This window comes from Schistocerca cancellata, chromosome 11 (genome assembly GCF_023864275.1).
Source record: "Schistocerca cancellata isolate TAMUIC-IGC-003103 chromosome 11, iqSchCanc2.1, whole genome shotgun sequence".
Lineage (NCBI taxonomy): Eukaryota > Metazoa > Arthropoda > Insecta > Orthoptera > Acrididae > Schistocerca > Schistocerca cancellata.
Genome location: NC_064636.1, coordinates 30,997,548 through 31,023,057, shown reverse-complemented (window position 1 = coordinate 31,023,057; position 25,510 = coordinate 30,997,548). Strand labels below are relative to the sequence as shown.

The 25,510-nt window shown below is 46.0% G+C and overlaps 1 protein-coding gene across 1 annotated transcript in view; it reads left to right on the top strand.

Moving 5' to 3' along the window:
- Nucleotides 1–25,510, top strand: part of LOC126108593 (uncharacterized) — a 539,378-nt gene that overhangs the window by 45,946 nt on the left and 467,922 nt on the right. The gene's annotated exons all lie outside the window — the stretch shown is intronic.

Sequence of the window (25,510 nt, the reverse complement as noted above, 5' to 3'; positions counted from 1 at the left end):
TAACCTTTGGCTAGCTTTCCCCACAACATTTTCTCTGTGTTCCTTCCAATTCAAGTTGTTCGTAATTGTAAGTCCTAGGTATTTAGTTGAAGTTATGGTCTTTAGATTTACTGATTTACCGTGTAACCTAAGTTTACCGGATTCCTTATAGCACTCATGTGGATGGCCTCACACTTTTCGTTACTTAGGGTCAACTGCCAATAGTCACACCAATCAGAAATCTTTTCTGAATCGTTTCGCAATTTCTTTTGATCTTCTGATGACTTTATTAGTTGATAAACGACAGCGACATCTGCAAACAACCTAATACGGCTGCTCAGATTGTCTCCCAAATCGTTTACGTAGATATGGAGCACCACATGGCCTATAACACTACCTTGGGAACGCCAGAAATCGCTTCTGTTTTACTCGATGACTTTCCGTCAGTTACTACGAACTGTGACCTCTCTGACATGAAATCATGAATCCAGTTACATAACTGAGATGATATTCCATAGGCACGCAATTTCACTACAAGCCGCTTGTGTGGTACAGTGTCAAAAGCCTTTCGGAAATCCAGAAATGCGGAATCAATCTGAAATACCTTGCCAATAGCACTCAACATCTCGGGCGAGTAAAGATCTAGTTGTGTTTCACAGGAACGATGTTTTCTACACCCATGTTGACTGTGTGTCAACAGACCGTTTTCTTCGAGGTAATTCATGATGTTCGAACACAATAGGCTATATGTTCCAAAATCCTGCTCCACATCGACGTAAACGATATGTGCCTGTAATTTAGTGGATTACTCCTACTACTTTTCCTCAATATTGGTATGACCTGTGCAACTTTCCAGTCTTTGCGTACGGATCTTTCGTCGAGAGAACGGTTTTATTTGATTGTTAAGTATGGAGCTAATGCATCAGCATACTCCGAAAGGAACCTGATTGGTATATAGTCCGGACCAGAAGACTTGCTTTTGTTAAGCGATTTAAGTTGCTTCACTACTCCGAGGATATTTACTTTTACGTTAGTCATGTTGGCAGCTGTTCTGGATTCGAATTCTAGAATATTTACTTCGTCTTCTTTTGTGAAGGCATTTCGGAAGGCTGTGTTTAGTAACTCTGCTTTGGCAGCACTGTCTTCGATAGTATCTCCGTTGCTATCACGCAGAGCACACATTGATTGTTTATTGCCATTCACATACGACCAGAATCTCTTTGGATTTTCTGCCAGGTTTCGAGACAGTTTCGTTGTGGAAACTGTTATAGGCATCTTACATTGAAGTGCGCGCCAAATTCCGAGATTGTAAAAGATCGCCAATCGTGGGGATATTGCGTCTGTCAGGGGATACTATTTGGCATGTTTGTTTCGTTATTTCTGCAACAGTGTTCTGACCCGTTTTGTGTACCAAGGAGGATCAGCTCCGTCGTTTGTTAATTTATTTGGTATAAATATCTCAGTTGCTGCCGACACTACTTCTCTGAATTCAAGCGACATCTGGTCTACACTTACATTATTAATTAGGAATGTGTGGAGATTGTCTCTTAGGAAGACATCAAATGCATTTTTATCTGCTTTTTTGAATAGGTCTATTTTTCGTGGATTTGCGGATTACAATACTCAAGCTCGCTACGACAACCCTGTGTTCACTAATCCCTATACCGATTGTGATGCTGGTTATTAACTCAGGATTATTTGCTGCTAAGAGGTCAAATGTGTTTTCACAACCGTTTACTATTCGCGTGGGCTCATAAACTAACTACTCGAAATAATTTTGAGAGAATGCCTGAAGCACACTTTCGGATGATGTTTTATGCGTACCTCCGGAATTAAACATACCGAGGGTAAATTAAAGTCACCACGAACTATAATCGTATGAGTCGGGTTGGTGTTTGAATTCAAACTCAAGTTTTGTTTGTACCTTTCAGCAACTGTATCACCTGAATTGGGAGGTCGGTAAAAGGATCCAGTTATTATTTTATTCCGGTTGCCAACAATGACCTCTAGCTCACAGGTAGCATCTACTTCAGTTTCGCGGCAAGTTGAACTACTTGTGACAGCAACAAACACGCCACCGTCATCCATGATTGTGGAAGACCTTTGACAAGTCGACACACCCGAGACGAGCTCACATACCTTCATGGGACTGTTCTTCCTCGTGCATACTACATCACTGAATTCACACATTCCGATTGCGATCTGTTTGGTCCAATGAAGGATAACCACTGCGGGAAGCAGTGCGTGGATGATGGGGAAATTATTGATGCTCCGTCATCACCCAGTAGAGTGGTGCCATGAGGCCCTCCCAATGAGGCGGCGTAAGGGTGTCGTACTGAACCGACGTTGTGTTCAGAAATAGAGTTTAGGAGCCAGAGAACTGGGGGATAGTATGGTGTCTTGGTACCCTGAATAAAACATAACTGTTGGCATAGAAACAGTGTTGCGTTACTTACTGAACACCCGTCGTATGTCCATTATAATGATGAGGATTTTTGGTTTCCTGTGTAAATGTGGGCAGACAGGCCATGGTGGGGGATGTAAAGAGGGTGTCATTCCGGGAGGTGAGAGCACGTTGGGAGGCAGGCGGGAAGTCGACGGCAAAGGCTGCAGGTCTGCAGGGCAGGCCGGACTCAAGCTCTGGAGTCGGGAGTCGGCGGCGCCCACCCCCGCTGGCCGCCGGCGTACAGACGAGCCAAGTCTTAGGGCTCCTGCGAGCGGCAGTTCAGGTACCACAGGTGCAGTCCGGCGTCTCTCACGAAGCCTTGAACAGACCTCTCGCTCACTGACGTACCGGTATCTCATCTCTATCGTTCTGAAAAGTTTCCCATTGGTAGAGGTCTGCGCGGATGCGGATATTCGCGGATATATCCGCGGATATCCGCGGTATTTGTTACTTGGCGGATAAAATCGCGACCGGCGCGGATATCCGCGGGTCATCTGCGGATAATGAGCAAGGCATCTGCCCAGTACGTATGTTGCAATGTTAGTTGAAAACTTCAAGTCTGTTGACATTCTTGGAATCTTGCTGGGCCCGAGTAGAGCGGATGTCTGTTGTCAGGCCCCGGCTACGACCAATGTAGCTGTACCCAAGAGACCTGCGCCTAATCCGTTTCCTCGACCGTGTCTTTTGTGTGGCCTGTGAAGCGCTCTCTGGGGGGCAAACCTGCCCACTGTCTACCAGACAGGTGCCCGTTGCAATTCTCCGCTGCCTTCAGTTAGCGCTTTGCAGTGACCCAGTGACAACGTGCATCGTAGCAAATATCAGTGAGAGTTCTTTCGTCAAATGAACACCACATCGATGGATACAATTTCGTGTAAGGTGAAAAAAGGTGATTTTACATTAGTGAAGGAAAACAAATTGAAATCGCCAATTTGGAAAAAATTCGCATACTTATTTGATGGCAACGAAAAGATAAAACATATAGTGGCTTGTTTTGCATGTAAAAAAAAGTATATTCCTACACTGGACACAAAAGTGGAACTTCAAATTTGCTAAAAAATTCGTGTGAGGCTCGACAAAGTAGCACAATTACTTATTTAAATACCAAGAGAGGCGTGAAAGTTCCTGAAGTTCCGCCAAATTTGAAGACAGCCGCGACAGAAAAACTTATCAATCTTGTCAGCAAAGACATTTTACCATTCGAAATTGTGCGTGGATCTGGGTTTCTCGAGACGGCACTGTTTCTTATTGATGTGGGGGCCAAGTATGGTGCAGTGAATGCTAAGGAACTGCTACCTCATCCAACCACTTCTAATTTCTGTAACGACTGATTTTGTTGTCACTCTTCGGAAGACGAGTTATTTCTTCCAGACAACGTCAATTATTGCTGGCAGTTTAACTTTTTCACAGGTGCACCAGAGTTTTGCAGTGTAGGCCTCATACTGTAAATATTTTCACCTGGAAATGACTAGGACTGAACGCGTAAGCTATAATCATCAGCTGACATGAATGGCTTAAAAAATTGACACGTCCAAGCAGTGAGTACCAAAAAACTGTCGGTAAACGATGCAATGTGCTAGTAACAGTTTAAAACCATCGTCATTTTCAGCTGCCTTGCACAAGAGCAGCGAAATATAATTGTTTCTATACACGTATTTTCATCATTGAATACTATTACATTGAATTTTATTTTTTTAAATAGCGTTTCCAATCTCACAAGATCCGAGCCGCTACTGTGTGTGCTCCGGAGCGCCAATGCTTTACTGTTTGGAATGGTCTGCTTTAGAGTAGGTATAGAGCACTTCCTGTGATTCAAGAAGTCGAAACTAGTTAAGTTGTCGCAGAAATGGCACCCTAACAGTAACTATGTCATTACATGCCATAATTCTAAGTACTACTGTCTATTACTATTAATTACTCATTCAAAACTTAAATATCTGCGGATGCGGATAAGGAACTTGCGGATGCGGTGCGGATGCGGATTGCACTTTTCTTATCCGCGCAGACCTCTACCCATCCGGGCGTGCATACATCTGCCTAGCCACCTCAAATTCTCCACGTTGCCAATCAAATCACTGAGCAACAGCTACGTTTTCGACTTGGAAAACACTCTCTATGCTCGCGTTACACATTGCGCTAGTACGAGTTACTTCGGATAAAGCTGCAATTCAAACTGTGTGTAGACTGCCAGTCGAAATATCCCTGTTCCGTGCGATCTGAATCCACTACGTGAGTGGGTATTAAAATTATCTGTTTAACACTGTCCTGTATTTAGTACATACTGTGTCGAAATATCTATCAACATTTAAAGCGTGTTGTCAGCCTGCCTTCATACTCCTGCACATATTTTTCCAGTAGCACTTCGTCATACACTGATCGGCCAACACATTGTGACCACCGATCTGCTATCGATGTAACCCCGTCCAGGCGACAACAGCGCCTCCTGGTGGTCAGACACATGCACAGTGCATGTAGTATGAATGAGCCTGCTGTCCACGTGTAGAATGGGGAAGGCGTGCAATCTATCTGGGTCTGACCGAGGGCAGCCTGTGATGGCCCAGAGGTACAGCACCAGGATTTCGGAAACGGCACGTCTTGTCGGGTGTTAGAGGAGCCCTGTGGTGAGTGTCTTCAGAACGTGGCGAAACCAGAGTGAAACCACATGCAGAGGTTGGGCAGCCAACCCTCATTAAAGATGTCGGACATCGTAGGCTGGGCAGCGAACTGTGGCGGAACTAGCGTCAAACTTCCATGTTGGGTAGAAAGCATATAGATGCAGCAACAAGGAATATCTCAGTGGGCAGTACAGTTGAAGAGGGATGGACATCCCTAAAAAGGGCGATAACAAAGGTTAGGAAGGAAAACAGGTACAAATAAGGTAACTGCGAAGAAACCAAGGGTAACAGAAAAAAATATATCAATTGATCTATGAAAGAAGGAAACAGAAAAATGTTCTAAGAAACTCAGGAACACAGAAATACAAGTCGCTGAGGATCGAAATAAATAAGAAGTGCAGGGAAGCTAAGACGAAATGGCTGCATGAAAAATGTGGAAGGATCAAAGAAGAAATGATTGTTGGCAGGACTGACTCAGCATACAAGAAAGTCAAAACAATCTTCGGTGACGTTAAAAGCAAGGGTGATAACATTAAGAGTGCAACGGGAATTCCACTGTTAAAGGCAGAGAAGAGAGCGGATAGGCGGAAAGAATACAATGAAAGTCTCTGTGAGGAGGAATTGTCTGATATGATAGAAGGAGAAACTGGAGTCGATTTAGAAGAGTTAGCGGACCCTGTATTAGAGTCGGAATTTAAAAGAGCTTTGCAGGACTTAAGATCAAATAAGGCAGAAGGGCTAGATAATATCTCATCAGAATTTTTAAAATCGATGGGGGAAGTAGCAACAAAACGACTATTTACGTTCGTGTGTAGAATGTATCAGTTTGGCGACATACCATCTGACTTTCGGAAAAACATCACCCACACAGTTCCGAAGACGGCAAGAGCTGACAGGAGCGAGATTTATCGCACAATCAGCTTAACAGCTCATGGATCCAACTTGCTGACAAGGATAATATACAGATGAGTGGAAAAGAAAATTGAGAATGCGGTAGATGACGATCAGTTTGGCTTTAGAAAAGGTAAAGGCACGAGAGAGGCAAAACTGAAGTTATGGTTAATAGTGGAAGCAACACTAAAGAAAAATCAACACACGTTCACAGGATTTGTCGACCTGGAGAAAGCGTTCGACAGTGGAAAATGGTGCAAGATGTTCGAAATTCTGAGCAAAATAGGGGTAAGCTACAGGGAGACACGGGTCATATACAATACGTACAACAGCTAAAAGGGAATAATAAGAGTGGAGGACCAAAAACGAAGGGCTCTTATTAAAAAGGGTGTAAGACAAGGATGTAGTCTTGCACCCCTACTGTTCAATCTGTACATCGAGGAATCAATGATGGAAATAAGGTTCAGGAGCGGAATTAAAATTCAAGGTGAAAGCATGTCAATGATACGATTCGCTGATGACATTGCTATAGTGTGTGAATGTGAAGAAGAATTACACGATCTGCTGAATGGAATGGTCTGATGAGTACAGAGTATGGATTGAGAGTAAATCGAAGAAAGACGGAGGTAATGAGTAGTAGTAGAAATGAGAACAGTGAGAAACTTAACATCAGGATTGATGGTCACGAAGCAGACGCAGTTAAGAAATTCTGCTACCTAAGCAGTAAAATAACGAGTAGCGGACGGAGCAAGGAGAACATCAAAAGCAGACTAGTAATGGCAAAAAGGGCATCCCTGGCCAATAGAAGTCTACTAATATCCAATATCGGCCTTAATTTGAGGAAGAAATTGCTGAGAATGTACTTCTGGAGTATAGCACTGTATGGTAGTGAAACATGGACTGTGGGAAAACAGGAACATAAGAGAATTGAAACATTTGAGATGTGGTGCTACAGACGAATGTTGAAAATTAGGTGGACAGATAAGGTGAGGAATGAGGAACTTCTGTGCTGAATCGGAAAGGAATATGTGGTAAAAAAGTGGTAAGGAGAAGGGACAGGATGATAGGACATCTGTTAAGACATGAGGGAATGACTTCCATTGTACTAGAGGAGCTGTAGAAGACAAAAATTGTATAGGAAGACAGAGATTGGAATACTTCCAGCAAATAATAGATGACATAGGTTGCAAGTGCTACTCTGAGATCAAGAAGTTAGCACAGCAGAAGAATTTGTGGCGGGCCGTATCAAACCACTGATGACTCCCCACGTCCCCCCCCCCCCCCCCCAAAGAAAAGAGTACAAGTATGTCTGAGCACACAGTGCGCTGAACACTTCTACCAATGTGCCTCTGTAGCCGACGACCCATGCATGTGCCAATGTTAACACCATGACATCGACAGCTATGACTGAAACGGGCACATGGCCACTGGCACTGGAGGTTGGCGCAGTGGCAGAGCGTTGCACGGTCTCGTGACTCCCGATACCTTCTTCATCATGCCGATGGCAGGGCGCGAATCCGTCATCTTCTGGTGGAACAGTTCCTTGACTCCTGTACTGTGGGACGGAGACAAGCTGGCAGCGGGTCTGTTTTGCTCTCAGGGACGTTCGCGTGAGAATCTGTGGGTCCAGTGGAGCTCGGGCAAGGCACCGTGACACCCAAGGGGTATCGTAACTGCTTGCAGACCATGTACACGATCATGTTTCCCAACACCAGTGGCATTGTCCAGCAAGATAATGCTCGATGTCACAAGGCCCGGAGTACGATTGAGTGGTGCGGGAAACAGAGTGGCGAGTTCCAGTTGATGCACTGGTCCCCGTGCCACCAGATCTGAACACAATTACACACATCTGCGATGTGACCGAATGTGCAGTCAGAGCTCATCACCCCACTCCCCGGATTTTATGCGAATTAGGCGACATACAAAGGCAACACTGCTTCCATGCTGTGATGTGTCGCCGCCGTTATCTGTGACAAAGGTGGACATACCGGCTATTAGCTAGGTGTTAACAGTTTCCTGGCTGATTAGTGTAGCTGGCTGCATCACCTGGGCTTACTATTAATATTTTCTGATGGGTAATCGACATACAGTTTGGACAGTAAGGTTCCTGTAATTTTCCCAAAGTATCATTCTGTTTATGAACGTAGTGAATTTCTTTACGTCAAGCAGCAAGGAATCTGAAATATGTGGGACATGCATGAACAGACATAAATCTTTATATATGTGTCAACTCAAAGGCTACGACTCAGGATATCAGGTAGGGTATTTACTTATCTTAAAATAAATTTGAGTAGTCATCAAACCAAAAATTACTAAAATGAGTACCGTGATGGGGTTCCATTCAGGCTGCAATAACGCAGCTAGGGCTGAGACTAATTTGACAGATGCAGAGCTAATCATAGCGAAGTACACTACAAAATAAATACGACGCACCACGAATTATGCGAATGGGACGGAAATTGGTAGATGTGATGTACATCGACCGACAAACATGTAATTGTAGTTTAAGAAAAATTGGATGATTTATTGAAAAAAAACATAACTTCACAAATTGGGCAAGTCTGTAACACGTTGATCAACCTCTGGCCATATGCAAGCAGTTGTTTGGCTTACCTTACCACTGTCTGGGGCGCCTCCAGACACCTCTCCACTGGCCATCGGGGCCCAGTTCGAACCAGAATTCATCAGTGAATACGATTCTACTCCAGTCACTGAGCTTTCAGACCAAAGACGTGTCTGCAGTCGTCCCGCGCAATGGCGGGACACCAACCAGAATGTCACCCGCCACGTGGCGCGGCACCCAGGAGTGGTCTGGGGCGACGTTTCTTTTCTCCTCGTAGCAGGAACTCTTTGGTAGCCATCTGCACCGCCTTTACTGCACAGTAGTACGTCGACGATTTCCTACGCCCACTTTTGTTGCCTTTCATGGCAGACCATCCTGGGCTTATATTTCAGCAAGATCAAGATAATGCTCTCCCGCAGACGGCGAGGATCTCTACTGCTCGTATTCCTGCTTGCCAAACTCTACCTTGGGCAGCAATGTCGCCGGATCTCTCCCCAATAAAGAACGTAAGGAGCATTGTGGAAAGAGCCCTCCCACCGTCTCGAGGCTTTGGCGATCTAATTTGCCAGCTGAGCAGAATTTCGCACGATGTCCCTCAGCAGCCCATCCAACAACTGTGTCAGTCAGTGCTAAGCCGAATATCTGCCGGCATGAGGACCAGAGGTGTACAGCACGTTACTGACTTGCTCAGTTTGTGAAGCTCTTTCTCTTGAAAAAACTATGAATTTTTTTTTCTTCGCTTGTCATCACTTGTTTGTTTATATCTGTACACCACATCTACCGATTCGGATAATTTCTTCGTGGTGTGTCGTTTCATCTTTGTGTTAGAGTGTACTTTGAGAAATTTATGTTCGTATTGAATGTTGATTACGCAGTGGAAAATATTGATATTAACCTCCCACGACGCAGTTATCTATAATGAAATGCTACCCGAAAGAACCGGCACAAACATCTAACCATATGTTGAAAATCGATATGATTTCAAACTGGCACAAAGAATGGCAACTTGCATTAAACGTTCAGAAGTATAAAATCGTGCACTTCACACATAGGAATCACTCATGTCGTAGAAATACCTGGGTGTTACAACTTGTAAACATATCGGAATGATCACATGTGCTCAGTCATATGCCAAGGCGGTGGTGGACAACGGTTAACTGGTACAGTACAGGGAACGTACAACCCATACATGTATTACAGATGTAAAAGTAACTCTGTGTGTTACATTGTCATGACTAAATCGCTGAACCAATTTGGATAAAATCTGGTATGGAGATAGCTTGGACCCCGAAGGAAAACGTGGTAAACTCAGGGAAGAAGAAAAAAAATCCTGTTAAATTGTGTAGCTGTTCTGCTCCTAATGTTTGTTTGCTTCTCTAACACTATCTTTTTTTTCAGCTTCTAAAATGTTTTCAATATTATCTATTTGTAGAACATCCTTTCCATCTTTTTTTAAGTTGGGTAGTTGTATTATCTTTATAAGTATTATTCACATTTTTAAACATGTTATACGTGAGTATCACGCAGACGACACTCCTGCAGATGTCGACGACTACAAGTGTTTATAGATTAAACCGTTACAGTGCGAAACCGAGGTCTGCTCATGCGTGCGGTTTCTGCAGTTTTAAAAATAGTTGCTACACCACCTGGTGAAGCCGTACGATTTTTACGGCGTAATATTGTGGAGACGCAATGATAAAATGCTAATGTAAGCCCGAGAACCGTGTTTAAAACTATTACACCGGTTCAAATGGCTCTGAGCACTATGGGACTTAACATCTGAGGTCATCAGTCCCCTAGACGTAGAACTACTTAAACCTAACTAACCTAACGACATCACACACATCCATGCCCGAGGCAGGATTCGAACCCTCGACCGTAGCGGTCGCGCGGTTCCAGACTGAAACGCCTAGAACCGCTCGGCCACCCCGCCCGGCTATTACGCTGGGAAAGCTATAAGAAACATACCACTAGCAGTGGAAAAATGGCTCCTATCGGAGCACAAAAAAATCATTTCCATAAAAGGCTCTCATTCAAAAGTGGGTTAGCAGCTACTGTCTTTTGCACCCGTAAAGTTTTACCCAAAAATATAGGCATGCGAACATATTCGCTCTTTTTTTTTTATTGACATGCAGACTTCAACAAGTTCCACTACCTGTAACTCGCTCACATCCAGTAGTCCGCCCCTGTAAACGGCTAATACTCATCCACTTCCAGATGTCCTTCCTCACCCACCCATTCAGCCCATCATCGCTGTTATAACTTTGTGTATCTCTGTCATTCTCTAATGTCTCACAACCACTCTCCCCTTCATTCTGTCCTACTACTATACCCTTCTGTCACTGTCTCAGTCTCCCTCTTGCTCTTTCTTATTGCTGATATACTATTTCTTCCTCCCCACTGCTTGTGTCTCTTCTTCTTTGTTATTGTCATACACTTCATTCTGTCTCTTAATATCGCTGGCTCTCATCCACTTCCCCCCCCCCCCCCCGCCCCACCACCCTGGGACTGTCTCCTTCACTCGTTTCAAAGAACTGTTCTGTCACTCTCAACTATGCTCCACTGGCTCTGAGCTTCTCTGTTCCCCCCACACTGCCACTGTCTCGTTTGAATTTTCTATAGCACAACCACTTTCTACCATCTTTCAGTATTTATTACTTTTCTGTCTCTTCGCCACTGCCACTCTCTGCTTCTCTCTCAGCATAAAAGAGCGTGAGTATGTTTGCATGTCAACATCTTTAGAGGTGCTGAGCAACGTAGAGTGGGGCAGATAGCACTCAGTTTTCAGTCAAGAGTCTTTTAATTAAACAGGGACATATTCGCATTTTTTCTGTCCGATACGAACATTTCTCAGTTGTTTTCTTTCCTTTCCCTGCTGCAACAGGGCATCTAACTTATATGAAAAGAAAGTTATTGGGCAATAAAATATAGATACTTCACTTACACTACGTGATCAAAAGTATCGGGACACCCGGAAACCATACGTTTTTCATATTAGGTGCATTGTGCTGCCATCTACCACCAGGTACTCCATATCAGCGACCTCAGTAGTCATTAGACATCGTGAGAGAGCAGAATGGGGCCCTCTGCGGGACTCACGGACTTTGAACGTGGTCAGGTGATTGGGGGTCACTTGTGTCATGAATCTGTACGCGAGATTTCCACACTCTTAACGTCCGTAGGTCTACTGTGTCCGATGTGATAGTGAAGTGGAAACGTGAAGGGATACGTACAGCACAAAATCGTACAGGCCGACCTCGTCTGTTGACTGACAAAGACCGCTGACAGTTGAAGAGGCTCGTAACGTATAACAGGCAGACATCTATCCAGACCCTTACACAGGGATTCCAAACTCCATCAGGATCCACTGCAAGTACTATGACAGTTAGGCGGGAGGATTTCATGGTCGAGAGGCTGCTCATAAGGCACTCATGAGGCCGGTAAGTGCCAAGCGATCCTTGGATTGGTGTAAGGAGCGTAAACACTGGACGACTAAACAGCGGAAAAACGTTGTGTTTAGTGACGAATGACAGAACACAATGTGGCGACCCGATGGCAGAGTGTGGGAATGGCGAATGCCCGGTGAATGTCATCTGCCAGCGTGTGTAGCGCCGATAGTAAAATTCGGAGGCGGTGGTGTTGTGGTGCGGTCGTGTTTTTCATGGAGGGGCTTGCACCCCTTGTTGTTTTGCGTGGCACTGTCACAGCACAGGACTACATTGATGTTTTAAGCACCTTCTTGCTTCCCACTGTTGAAATGTAATTCGGGAATGGCGATTGCATCTTTCAATACGATCGAGCATTGTTCATAATGCACTGCCTGTGGCGGAGTGGTTACACGAGAATGGCATCTCTGTAATAGACTGGTCTGCACAGAGTCCTGACGTGAATCCTATAGAACACCTTTGGGGTGTTTTGGGACACCGACTTCGTGGCAGTCCTCACCAACTGACATGAATACCTCTCCTCAGTGCAGCATTCCGTGAAGAATGGGCTGCCATTCCCAAAGGCCCCTGATTAAAATTATGCCTGCCAGACTGGAAGCTGCATCAATGCTAAGGGTGGGCCGATACCATATTGAATTCCAGCATTACCGATGGAGGGCGCGACGAACCTGTAAGTCATTTTCAACCAGGTGTCCGGATACTTTTGATCACATAGTGTATATGAAACTGAAATAATGCAATACTGAGTTTCGACTTTAGACCTGATTTTTAGGAGCAAATGGATTTTAGTTTTACAACATGAAGTTCCCAGATGATAACGGAGACACCTTACAGCATATTTCTTCTTGTTACGTCACTTTATGTATCCTGGTTTCGTCTCAAACCGGATTATAGGTGCGTATTTTGCGTGTACAAGTAGGATATCTTTTAACCTCTCTGTATCTCGGAATGTAAAAAGTTATGAAAACAATTTTCAAGGCTGTTCGAGACCGGAATCTTTGGGATATTTGCTGTGCATCGCTGTCTTGGAATCCTCGGCTGGGTTCTGGTCAGCCGGTACAGGCGAAAATATAGCAAAAAGCCTTTTCTGCATGGTTTTCCAAGGAACCGCATATAAACTAACGGTGCCTCCACCAGTTTCATCAAACACATTATAAACACTCCGTCATCAGGCCACAAATGCCCCATCGCTACCATCCGACCGCCGTGTCATCCTCAGCTGACGTTGCGGATAGGAAGGGTGCGTGGTCAGGGCACCGCTCTCCCGGTCGTTACGATGGTTTTCTTTGATCGGAGCCGCTACTATTCGGTCGAGTAGCTCCTCAAGTGGCATCACGAGGGTGAGTGCACCCCGAAAAATGGCAACAGCGCATGGCGGCCCGGATGGTCACCCATACAAGCGTCGGCCACGCCGGACAGTGCTTAACTTCGGTGATGTGACGGGAACTGGTGTATCCACTGCGGCAAGGCCGTTGCCGAAACACATTATAGACCACGTCAAATGCAAAAAGAGCCAACCGATTTGCTCCATTTGCCTAAGCAGGATGAAGTGTGTACTATTCGTACTTTGATCCTGTACCATAGGATAGTGGCACTGAGAGGAGCCTTCTGCTGGGTATGCAAATGGCCTCTAGCCCAAGTTCCATCCACAACTCTGGGCCCTACCTTTTTATCATTAACACAACCTCAGGTACGAGAGCCGGCCGGAGTGGCCGTGCGGTTCTAGGCGCCGAGCGACCGCTACGGTCGCAGGTTCGAATCCTGCCTCGGGCATGGATGTGTGTGATGTCCTTAGGTTAGTTAGGTTTAAGTAGTTCTAAGTTCTAGGCGACTGATGACCTTAAAAGTTAAGTCGCATAGTGCTCAGAGCCATTTTCAGGTACGAGAACATTAAGGTCCTGTTTTTATACGCTTAGTTTTGGAGTATATTAGGTTCGCGTGCTGCAAGACGCGCACCGATTATCGTTTATTTCATGCTACGCTTCGTAAACATAAGTGTGATTTAGAGTATTTTCTAATATAGCTCGGTCTGCGAAAGTTTCTCGAACTCATCAAGCCTCGGAGCAGTCTCAGAGCCGCCGTACCTTACACGCAGAACATCACGCGGCAGTAACAGCTGCAGAGACAGACCAGTCACTAACACGCTGCATTTTAGACACTGAGTGTCGCAGGTGTCTTACAGCTTCCGAGACGCTTCAACACTCTGAGCGAAGGCGTTATTTAAATGCGATATAAGAAACAGAGAGACTACGTAGCTTTACATGTAAAATGTGAGAAGCATTTAGTGAGTTGCATTTAATTATGAATCGTTTAACTGACTCCGTTAATCATCGATTGGTCATCTTAGGGAGGATACATCAAAAATGTAAACATCGTAACGCGTTGAAATAGTAGGAAGGAATGGTTGGTCTGATTTGCTCTGGAGACGAGCTCTCACTTACATTCCTAGGAAAGCCAGAGGAACCCCTAAAAACTGCATTTTTGACGGAATATAATGAATCAATGTGTTGTTAAAATATAATTCGGAAATGCAATGCATGCTTTGAGATGACTTCATTTGCTGCGGGTACGGAGGTAAAAATGCCAGGTTTTCACCTACTCTTACGATTCAAGGTGAAAATTGCCGTAACTGCCTGTTTGTGACCTTCTCATAACCATCAGCATCAGTCCCTACAGACAGACACAGTGGGGAATGGAACCAATGAAGCAGCCTGTTGGGATAAATGCGAGGCGTGGAAAAAAGACAATGTTGCGTGAATACAATCACCTAATTACCAATTTTAAAACTGCATTGGAGAAAATGCTAAGAGGAGATTACAAAGAAGTGATTCACCCTGTCCATGCACCGAGGGCCGAACTGTGAAGTCCGTATACTGCTCTGTTTCTCATCACAACATAACCACGGGTATGGGAGTACAGCTGTGTCTAACGACTAATTAGTCTATACAGGAGCTTCCTTACAAAACGGTCGTGCAACCCAGCCCTGCTTACTGGTCAAATGAATGGGATTCATACCAAAGACCATTAAGTGGGGATACCGAAGGTAGGCGAAGAGAGCAAAGGAGGGTATAAGATGAACATCAACAAAAGGAAAACGACGATAATGGAATGTAGTCGAATTAAATCAGATGGTGCTGAGGGAATTAGATTAGGAAATGAGGCACTTGAATACTAAACTAGAAATTAGTTTTGCTGTTTGGGAAGCAAAATAACTGATGATGGTCGAAGTAGGGAGGATATGAAATGCAGCCTGGCTGTGGCAAGAAAAGCGTTTCTGAAGAAGAGAAATTTGTTAACATCGAGTATAGACTTAAATGTCAGGAAGTCCTTTCTGAAAGTATTTGAATGGAGTGTAGCCATGTATGCAAGTGAAAAATGGCTGGTAAATAGTTTACAAAAGAAAGGAATAGAAGCTTTTGAAATGTGGTGCTACAGAACAATGCTGAAGATTAGAAGATGTATCGTGTGGTGCAAAAACTGTAGAGGGAGACCAACAGATGAATACAGTAAGCAGATGCAGAGGGATGTAGGTTGCAGTAGTTACTCGGAGATGAAGAGGTTTGCACAGGAGTAGCATGGAGAGCCGCATCGAACCAGTCTTTAGACTGAAGAACACAACAACAACAACGAAGAGAGCAATTCGAATGGCCACAGGCTTCTCTGAGTCGCGTAAGAGCATCAGGAGAACGCTGTAAAGGCCAAACTAGTCTCAGCTATTACTCGAAATGCTATCTACACTCCTGGAAATGGAAAAAAGAACACATTGACACCGGTGTGTCAGACCCACCATACTTGCTCCGGACACTGCGAGAGGGCTGTACAAGCAATGATCACACGCACGGCACAGCGGACACACCAGGAACCGCGGTGTTGGCCGTTTGTGCACCGCCGCCGTCAGTGTCAGCCAGTTTGCCGTGGCATACGGAGCTCCATCGCAGTCTTTAACACTGGTAGCATGCCACGACAGCGTGGACGTGAACCGTATGTGCAGTTGACGGACTTTGAGCGAGGGCGTATAGTGGGCATGCGGGAGGCCGGGTGGACGTACCGCCGAATTGCTCAACACGTGGGGCGTGAGGTCTCCACAGTACATCGATGTTGTCGCCAGTGGTCGGCGGAAGGTGCACGTGCCCGTCGACCTGGGACCGGACCGCAGCAACGCACGGATGCACGCCAAGACCGTAGGATCCTACGCAGTGCCGTAGGGGACCGCACCGCCACTTCCCAGTAAATTAGGGACACTGTTGCTCCTGGGGTATCGGCGAGGACCATTCGCAACCGTCTCCATGAAGCTGGGCTACGGTCCCGCACACCGTTAGGCCGTCTTCCGCTCACGCCCCAACATCGTGCAGCCCGCCTCCAGTGGTGTCGCGACAGGCGCGAATGGAGGGACGAATGGAGACGTGTCGTCTTCAGCGATGAGAGTCGCTTCTGCCTTGGTGCCAATGATGGTCGTATGCGTGTTTGGCGCCGTGCAGGTGAGCGCCACAATCAGGACTGCATACGACCGAGGCACACAGGGCCAACACCCGGTGTGGGGAGCGATCTCCTACACTGGCCGTACACCACTGGTGATCGTCGAGGGGACACTGAATAGTGCACGGTACATCCAAACCGTCATCGAACCCATCGTTCTACCATTCCTAGACTGGCAAGGGAACTTGCTGTTCCAACAGGACAATGCACGTCCGCATGTATCCCGTGCCACTCAACGTGCTCTAGAAGGTGTACGTCAACTACCCTGGCCAGCAAGATCTCCGGATCTGTCCCCCATTGAGCATGTTTGGGACTGGATGAAGCGTCGTCTCACGCGGTCTGCACGTCCAGTACGAACGCTGGTCCAACTGAGGCGCCAGGTGGAAATGGCATGGCAAGCCGTTCCACAGGACTACATCCAGCATCTCTACGATCGTCTCCATGCGAGAATAGCAGCCTGCATTGCTGCGAAAGGTGGATATACACTGTACTAGTGCCGACATTTTGCATGCTCTGTTTCCTGTGTCTATGTGCCTGTGGTTCTGTCAGTGTGATCATGTGATGTATCTGACCCCAGGAATGTGTCAATAAAGTTTCGCCTTCCTGGGACAATGAATTCACGGTGTTCTTATTTCAATTTCCAGGAGTGTATATAGGGTGACGATCCAGTGAAAAAGTTTGGAATCAGAGATTAAACTAGAGCCACCTACGTATTTCATTCGTGTACAATACGCAAAGCATTGAGGAACCCCTCATGTGTAGTTCAAGGGAAAGCAGCCTGTAACAAGCATTCCATCTACATCTACGTACGTACTGCCCCGGCCAACACACGGTGAATGCAGGAGGGTTCAGGCCGCCACTGCTAGTCATCTCCGTTCCACTCGTGAATTTCCTCAGCAGGTTTTCACTCCATGAGTTCCCATTAGACGTCACCAAGCATCTTAGTAGCACTCGCGTGTTTATCGAACCTACCGGTAACAAGTCCAGGAGCACTCCTCTGATTTGCCTCGACATCTTCCTACAGTTCGACTTGGCGGACGTACCACACACGCGACCAGTACTCAAGAATGGACCGCACAATTCTTCTATACGCGGCCTCCTTTGCAGATGGGCTACGCTTTCCTGTAACCGAAGTCGACCATTCGCCTCACCTGTTACCGTCCTTACGAGCTAGCTCCATTGCTCATCACTTTGCAGCGCTACTTCTAGGTATTTCACTGATCAGTTCTTCCGTTACTGCTTCAACATGGATATAGGTTCTCTCTCCCAAAATGTTAGCTAACCACACACATAACAATGTAGATTACAAAAAGACGTTGCGAAAATGAACACAGAAAACACCGCCAACACTTCCCTATCCACAACAATGCCAACCACAACATCTCATTTCTTTTACACTTAAGAGCCAAAGAAACTGGTACACCTGCCTAATATCGTGTAGGGCCCTCGCGAGCACACAGAAGTGCCGCAACATGACGTCGTAGGGAGTCGGCTAATGTCTGAAGGAGTGCTGAAGGGAACTGACACCATGAATGCTGCAGGGCTGTCCATAAATCCGAAAGAGTACTATGGCGTGAAGATCTCTTCTGAACAGCACGTTGCAGGGCATCCTAGATATGCTCAATAATGTTCATGTCTGCTGAGTCTGGTGGCTAGCGGAAGTGTTTTAACTCAGAAGTGTTCCTGGAGCCGCTCTGTAAAATTCTGGACGTGTGGGGTGTCGCATTGTCCTGCTGGAATTGCCCAAGGCCGTCGGAATGCACAATGGACACGAATGGGTGCGTGTGATCAGACAGGATGCTTATGTAGGTGTCACCTGCCAGAGTCGTATCTAGACGTATCAGGGGTCACATATCACTCCAATTGCCCACGCCCCACGTTACAGATTCTCCAACAGCTTGAACAGTCCCCTACTGACAAGCAAAGGTCCATAGATTCATGAGGTGGTCTCCACACACTCACACGTCCATCCGCTCGATACAATTTGAAACGAGGCTCGTCCGACCAGGCAACATGTTTCCAGTCGTCAACAGTCCAGTGCAGGTGTTGACAGGACCAGGCGAGGCGTCAAGCTTTGTATCGTGCGGTGACGAGGGTACACGAATGGGCGCTCTGCTCCGAATGCCCATATCGATGACATTTCGTTGAATGATTCGCACACTGACACTTGTCGATGGCGCAGAATTGAAATCTGCAGCAATTTGCAGAAGGGTGGGGCTTTTGTCACGTTGAGTTATTCTCTTCAGTCATCGTTGGTCCCATTCTTCCAGGATCTTTGTTCGTTCGCAGCGGTGTCGGAGATTTGACTTTTACCAGATCCCAGATATTCACGGTACACTCGTGAAATGGTCGTACGGAAAAATCCCCACTTCATCGGTATCTCGGAGATGCCGTGTCCCATCGCTCGTGCGCCGACAGGAACGCCACATTCAAACTCGTCTTGATTAACTGACATTGTGGCAGCAGTAACCGACCTAACAATTTCGCGAGACACTTTTTGCTTATATAGGCCTTGCCGACCACAGCGCCGTATTCCGCCTGCTTACATATTTCTGCATTTGAATACGCATATCTATACCAGTTTCTTTGGCGCTTAAGTGTATAATGCTTCACTAAGCTGAAGCGTTATGTGTCGGAGATAAAAGGTATGGTACTGAACGTATCATTAGAATCGACGCTGAAGTGTTTTAACGAATGATGACATTTGAGACTGTTCTTGAAAATGCTGCAGTATTGAACAAGATTTTTGTTTAAAAAAGACGAGTGATTCCTGTCACACCTCAAAAACTGCAGAAAATGTGCAAAATCAGAAAACTGGATGAAGCAGAATCCCGTAAGTTTAGCAGCAGGAAAACTATGAAGTACTGGCGGAGGTAAAGCTGTGAGGAGGGGTCGTGAGTCGTGCTTGCGTGGCTCAGTCCTGAGAGCAAAAAGTAAAGTTCCCGAGTTCGAGTCCCGGTCCGGCTCCCAGTATCATTCCTTCAGAACATTCCACATAGCTGGTTTGCTGTACACCAAAGTCGTCGCTAAATTATGGATGTAGAAGCCCACATTTGGCTACTAGATTCGTAACAGCAGATGGTACAGAAAATAACTAAATTGTACTTTCTGTGTGTATTCTGAATACAGGCAGATACTATGATTACGTTGTTAGCTGACTGATGACTATACAAGCTGTAGTACACAGAGCCTCCAGTTGTGCCATCAACAGTGGCTGTGATCTGACTGGACGTTGAGTCGAACTAAAGCTTAGATAACAGGTATAGTTACATTCTACCCCACTTCAGCTCTTTACCAGAGCTCAATGGCTGGTGAGTTTTGACGTGCCCGTTCCTTAGCAACACGTGAGAAGGTGCTTTCAACGGGTGAGAGGTCTGCAGGACGTGCTGGACGTAACAGCCCAACACTCTCTGTATTGATGTACGTTGGGACAGCGTGGGAAACATAGAATGAGATTTTCACTCTGCAGTCGAGCGTGCTCTGATATGAAACTTCCTGGCAGGTTAAAACTGTGTGCCTGACTGTGACTCGAACTCTGGACCCGAAACTTCCTTGCAGATAAAATCCGTGTGCCCGACTGGGACTGGAACTCGGGACCTTTGGCTTTCGTGGGCAAGTGCTCTACCAATCGAGGACTTGCCCGCGAATTCAAAGGTCCCGAGTTCGAGTCTCTGTCCGGCACACGATTTTCGTCTGCCAGGGACTTAATATTTTGCTGGAGACAGAATGATGCAGATCTCGAAGATAGAGAACACTGACCGGTTTTAACATGTCAGAAATTTAACGATTGTTGTGAAAGTTTCCAGCCATTTACTGTGTAGCAAATGGCTCCGCGTACGATGACACCAGGTGCCGGAGATATATGAGAGCGACCAGTTCAACCTGGAAACCTTCGGTCTCGGTGGAGTCGAATTTTTGTGTTGCAATTTCAATGGCTGTAGGTGACCGTCTAGACAGTAGTAGTCAAGAAGAACCAGTGTGATCAGTCAGTGTGCCAGCCTAATGGGTACTGGAAATCGTTTCGCAGGAAATTATTATCTGTTCGAAACGTGCGAGAACCTGGAGGCGCCGTCCGTCGCGGTGCCGGCCGCCACACGGCTGGTGCCGCGCAGAGGCCACGAGGAGGGCGAGGAGTGCGGCCGCGCCCTCGCGGAGGTCCGCCACCTCACGGAGGACAGCTCCAGGGAACTCACCAGGGGCCTCATTCGCAGCGTCGCTGCCGACTGCATTCGCTCTTGCTCTGTACAAGGGTACGTACGCCACTGAAAGAACCAACCCATAATCACACATGTAATCCTCTTCTCCAGTTCTCATATTTGTTCTCTAAGCTACCTTTACTACCTCTATTTTCCGACACTAATATTAGTTAGTCAGTAGACGGGACGAAACATTGGTCATCTAGGAGACATCAAGGTAACACCTTGCGACAACTTGATAATGACCTCTGGAGTTCATAAGACTCTTCAGCTTTGTCATACGGAGCTCAACTTCCGTTAAAGTTGCCAGTTGAGCAGGTGGGAAGGGGAATGGCAAAGGGAGATGTGAGGAAAAAGAGTAGCGAAGGCATTGATGAAGTAGAAGGCTGTGTAGAGCTGGAGTGGGAGCAGGAATGTGATAGGAGTGTGGAGCAAAAGGAATAGCAAAGTCTCAGCCAGGGGGCTTATGGGAAGGTAAGATAATTGCAGGAGAGTTCCCACCTGCTCAATTCAGAAAAAGCTGGTGTTGTTAGTAAGGATCCAGATGGCTCAGGCTGTGAAGCAGTCACTGAATTGAGGTCCAATGTATTGGGCAGCGTAATCAGCAACTGGGTGTCCAGCTGCCTCTTGGTCACAGTTTATCATGCGGACTGACAGCTTGTTTTTTGTCATGCCCCATCGTATTCCTGCGTGTTCCCACAAGCAACATAGCACCCTCCCCCAACGCTTCCTTGCTATACTTCCTCCTTCCCCACCCTCCTACTTACCACCAACACTCACGGATTGCTTCTCTCATCAGAAACAATGGTAGTCATATGTGTGTAGATGAGTTTACAGTTCTACCCTGCAACAATACTTCTGTACTGAGTGGTCCACCGAATGGGACTTAAGACCACAAAGTCCACATGATTTTGGATCTGCTGGCAAGTAATAACATGACACAAACCGATTTAAGCCTGTCATCATGACCAAGAGGCCACGCACGATGATATAGTCACAACATTCACCCAGTCGACAACTTGGCAGCCTACATCGTCCCACCTACCATTTCGAGTTGGGGTGATGGTGTATTGCACTGCGTTAGCTTTGCTCATTATGTATCATCTTTTAAGTCTGTGTAGGTTGTCACAAAACAAAATATACTTCATCAATGTCAAACAGACTCACTTCCTATGAAACTGTATTTGATGGCAGTTTGTTAACTGGGAATGAGCAAGAAAAGCTTGTTATGCCATAGAGGTGGAACACCAGGTTGTTGCCTGTCCAGTTTCTTCCAACACCTGGCGCGTTCTCACTGAAGAACTGGTTGCCATCCTCTCTGCTCACATTTTTTGGCTGCAGTGACGTCAGACAGTCCACTGTAGGACAAATAATGCTTTTCATACTATAATGGCCTAATTCGATGGCCCCACTGAAACACTCTCCTGACCATCCATTAAATAATTTTTTATACCTCCCATCGCTGACAACGTGCAATTCCATGAGGGACTATTTTTCCTTTCAGTTCTACACTGCCTGTGACTGTTTCACCTGTTAGCACCTCAGGGGGTGTCTGTCTCTGCAAATTACACAGTATTTTTTCTCCTGACGCCACATTACAAACTACTGCCATGTTGACTTGGGATTTTTGTGGGCACTCTCTTCCTCCTGCGCTTCAATGATTTCTTGTAGCTGTCATATTCTGAAAATTAGGCAGTTAGAAACAAAATTCTAATCCCTTTTGATTCCAGGTTTGGATCATGATGTAGGTTTCGCTAAACTCTCTTTAATAAAGGTTTACACCCATCTACATACACTATGTGATCAAATGCATCCGGACACCACCAAAAACAAACGTTTTTCATGTTAGGTGCATTATGCTGCCACGTACTGCCAGGTACTCCATATCAGCAGACTCAGTGGTAATTAGACAGCGTGAGAGAGAAGAATGGAGCGCTCTGTGGAACTCATGAATTTGCAACTTGGTCAGGTCGTTGGGTGTCACTTGTGTCATACGTCTGTACGCGAGATTTCCACACTCCTAAACATCTCTATGACCACTGTTTACAATTTGATAGTGAAGGGGGAATGTGAAGGGACACGTACAGCACAAAAGCGTACAGGCCGACCTCTTCTTCTGACTGACAGAGACTGCTGACAGCTGAAGAGGTTAGTAATATGTAGTAGGCAGACCATCAAACAGGAATTCCAAACTGCATCAGGATCCACTGCAAGTACTATGTCAGTTTGACAGAAGGATTTCCTGGTCGAGAGACTGTTCATAAGCCACACATCACACCAGTAAATGCCAAACGACGCCTCGCTTGGTGTAAGGAGCGTAAACATTGGACAGTTGAACAGTGAGGGAGACAAACCACGGTACACAATGTGGCGATCCGATGGCAGTGTGTGAGATGGTGAATGCCCAGTGAACGTCATCTGCCAGCGTGTGTAGTGCGAACAGTAAAATTCGGAGGCGTTGGTGTTATGGTGTGGTCGTGTTTTTCATGGACCGCTTGTTGTTTTGCTTGGCACTATCACAACACAGGCCTACATTGATGTTTTAAGCACCTTCTCGCTTCCCACTGTTGAAGACTAATTCGGTGATGGCTACTGCATCTTTCAACACGATCGAGCATCTGTTCATAATGCACTGCCTGTGGCGGAGTGGTTAAACGACAATAACATCCCTGTAATGGACTGTTCTGCACAGAGTCCTGACCTAAATCCTACAGAACACCTTTGGGATGTTTTGGAACGCCGAATTCGTGGCCGGCTTCACCGACCGACATCGATACCTCTCCTCAGTGCAGCACTCCGTGAAGATTGGGCTGCCATTCCCCAACAAACGTTCCAGCACCTGACTGAATGTATCCCTGCGAGAGTGGAAGCTGTCGTAAAGGTTGGACCAACACCATATTGAATTCCAGCGTTACTGATGGAGGGCGCCCCGGACTTGTAAGTAATTTTCAGCCAGGTGTCCGAATACTTTTGATCATATAGTGTAGGTTTCCTCTGCTTCCTACTCTTAACCCCTATTTTAATTTGCAAACTTACTCACTGTAAATATAACGTGTGTAGGAAGATGACATATCACATGTCTCACATTCACTGACAGCAGCAGTTGGTGTAAGGTGTGAGACGACTCATCATTCACTCAGAGTGACAGTCGTTCTCAGTCCTGGCAGTTAGAGTCTCTTTAAGAACAGTACTGTTACGCTGACTTTTGTCGCTGTGACTGGCACATCGTTCCCTCCAGCCACATGCACAGTGAGCGTTGACAAACCAGTACCTTGGGTGACTTCATTCATGGTCTGTTCATGTCCTTGTTCAAAAGTGATAGATCACTTCTGCCATTCCATAAGACCTACACGTCGACCCGTCTTAATTTACTGATCTGTCACAAACGACCTGCACGAGCACACCGCGATTACCACCTCAGTGTTGTGGCTGACGTCAGTGGCGGAGGGTCACGTGACTTCATGGTATCAGTCCTGCAACATCTGTAGCACTCCAAAGCAACACGTGTGCTCAGTTAAGCTGGTAAACAACATTTTGTCTGGTGGGTTTATGTCATATTTTGAAAATTGTACGAGACTTGCAACCTTTTTAGTACACCTATTGTGGCTAATAGTGAGCATCGTGTTGGAAATCAAGAAGTGATTGCCCACTTTGTTTTTAATTTCACTCAGAAAAGTTATCAACAGGTTAGTTTCTTTCTACAAAGACCAAAGCAGATCAATGCTCAGTTTGTAGACCTGGTATAGAAGGGGTCTATGTTCATTTCCAAGTACTGCGAAGTATTTTACCTCGGAGGACTGGAATGGGGTGTCCTCAGCCTGGTGATGTCATTTCACGAGATGATTGCGTCCGAAGGACCGACTCCAGGTCCTGGATGTCGACAGTGTGCTGGAGAGCGGTGTGGTGGTCGCACACTCCTCCACGCCCCTCCCACGACGCCACTGGCAGAAGATGACGCGGCCGCCACTCTGTCCCCCCTGGGGCGCCAGGACAAGAGCGCAGAGTTTGTTAGCGTGTAAGTTTATTCTTACTGCTAGCGACATTCGTATATGAGTGAGGCTACGACAACTGTTCACCGAATATTTATAAATATCGTGCCTTAGTTCCTCATTCGGACATAACTTTGCTTTAAAATGATAAAGGAAACACCTTCCTGATGTTCGGCGGCTGTTATTCGCTTAATCACAAACTGGCTTTCAGCTCCTTAACTCATCGTCAAGTGTCAACGTGACGCTGACCTACAAACTGAGAGCCGGATTGTGATTAAATATACACCAAGAAAGTGTTTGCAGTACGATTTTCCTGTCATGTTCTGTCAAACACGGAGTACCGTTAAGTTAATTCATTTTCTTTTCTTTCAAATGGTCTTATATCTCAATGATATTAAATCGTAGAAAACAAAGTTACCTGTCCTTAGGTTATTCAGTGAACAAATCAGTCTGAACTGTGAAATGTAAAGGTGTAACTAAATTAGGAAATGAGTCACTAGAAGTAGCTGACGGGTTCTGATAATTGGACAGCAAAATTACTGAGCTCGGAAGAGGTAGATCTACATCTACGTGATTACTCTGCTATTCACAATAACGTGCCGGGCAGTGGGTTCAACGAACCACCTTCAAGCTATCTCTCTGTACCGTCCCATTCTCGAATGGCGCGCTAGGAAAACGAGCACTTAAATTTTTCTGTGCGATACCTGATTTCTCTTATCTTATCGTGAAGATCATTTCTCCCTACGTAGGTGGGTGACAACAGAATGTTTCCACAGTAGACGGAGGGAACTGTTGATTGAAATTTCAGCAGAAGATCCCGTCGCATCGAAGGACGCCTTTGTTTTAATGATTGCCACTCCATTTTGCGTATCATGTCTGTGGTACTATCTCCTCAATTTCGACATAATACGA